We start from the raw sequence: 1,925 nt of genomic DNA on the forward strand, positions 1-1,925 counted from the left end.
GAGACGAGCATCCGTTGGCTGTACATGAGAATAAGAATAAGAACAACTTTATTTATCCCGAAGGAAATTGTTGTGCCGGAGTTTCAAGTAATGACGTTACATTCCAGTCATTTGTAGACGCTTTTATCCAAAAGCGACTTACAAGATCCGAAGTACCAGTCGTTGGGAGTCAGAGGTGACCAGTCAACCGAGTAGCCCTTTCAGAACCGTTTACGTACATACATTCATTTTATCGTTTTTTTTGTTTCGTTTTTGGCGTGGGGGTTGGGAGCTGAGAGCGATTAGTAAGGTAGTGCTTGGTATGTTTTCAGTGAAAGATGGGCAGCAACCTTGCCGTCATGATCTTTTTTTGGAGTTCGCTCCACCGCCGAGGAGCCGAGAAGAGCCGAGAAGAGCCGAGAAGAGCCGAGACCGGTTGGATCGGCATCCGGGGGCTCGGAGTGACGGGGTGGACGGTCGCTCGGAGGTGGCGGATCTGAGGGGACGGGAAGGGACGCGTGGCTGGACCACATCCTGGAGATAAGCGAGCACCGGTAGGCGAGACCAGGGTCTTCAACTTGATGGAGCCAGTGAAGGGACATAAGAAGGGGAGTGTGTGGGAGTGTGTTGAACACCAGGCGGGATGATGGTTTCTGAAGAAGCTCCAGAGGCCTGATGGTCACCGCTGGGGCTCCGGCAAGGAGGGAGGTGCAGTGGTCCGGACCGGAGATGACTAGAACCTGGATGAGTATCAGCACCGTATCCTCTGTGAGGAATCTGCAAACCTTCCTGATGTTGAGAAGGAGGAACCTGCAGGAACCGCTCTCAAACCCAGAGTGGAATCGGGTTTAATTTTAAAGAACATCCATTCATTCATCCATCATAATATGTTGCAGACATGTAGAACCTCCCGCAGGTGTTTGGACGGCGGGAGGAACCCTGAGGAACCCCATGTAGATACATGGAGACTCCACACGTGAAGGAACCCAGTGGGAATCCGAGAGACGGCGGCGAAGACCGGAGCTCCGGTAAACACGGCGACGGCATTTAAAGCCCCGATCGGGTTCGGCCCCGCGATGGAATCGGCTTGTGGGACGTCATTACCGAGGACGGGCGGCGAAAACTCATCCCGACGCAGAGCAATCCTGCCAGGAGTTAATACCAGGCGCCGGGATATTTGTACTTAATCCCCGTTATGAGAAAAGAAAATAAGACCTTACAGCTCCCCGCGGATCTGCGACGACTTTATTATTCTTCGGCGAATTAATCAACTTGTATCTGGTCCTTTTTGGCTTTTATTAAAGGCTCTTTCTGGCCGGGATCCGTTCCCCGGACCTTAAATCCCCCCTCTCCCGGGTGCCGGCCTGATTGAGCGCAGGAAATGAAGCGGGGAACTTCAGAGCTCTATTTAAAGCGCCCCCGAAAACTTACGATCGGGATTCCCGGCCACGCTGGTTTTTGCCGAACGTGGATTAAAAAAGGCCGATCGGGAATCTAAAAATGCTTTGGTTTTCAAACAACGCCGCAATTAAATTCCTGAACTCCACCGTCACCGACGTCCTGGTTTCTCCTTATTTCGATACGCTCTCTTTCGTTCATTTGGAAAAGAATTCACCGGGATTTAATTTAAATGTATTTTATTTCAGTTTGTTCATTTTTAAAATGTCATTTTAAATATGAATCCAAATAAAACATGAATATTTTTGTCGCCCTTAAGAAGGGACGGTAAAAGGACAGTATATTTGGTTTGTTAATGGTGGATCATTAGAGTTTGGCTTTTTTTTTTTCCATAAATACACAAAGATAGAAGTGTTTTGCTTAAAAGTCACCTCCAATCCAACATGAGTCCAAAATGTTTTGCATGCAGAAATATCATTTCGTTTTCCCTGCAGTTGTTCGACAGTTTAAGACAAATGCAACACATATTTTGTTTAAACCAGGGGTCG

The sequence above is a fragment of the Fistularia commersonii genome, chromosome 4, assembly GCF_037954325.1.
Source record: "Fistularia commersonii isolate RoL2024-O1a breed Wild chromosome 4, RoL_Fcom_v1.0, whole genome shotgun sequence".
Lineage (NCBI taxonomy): Eukaryota > Metazoa > Chordata > Actinopteri > Syngnathiformes > Fistulariidae > Fistularia > Fistularia commersonii.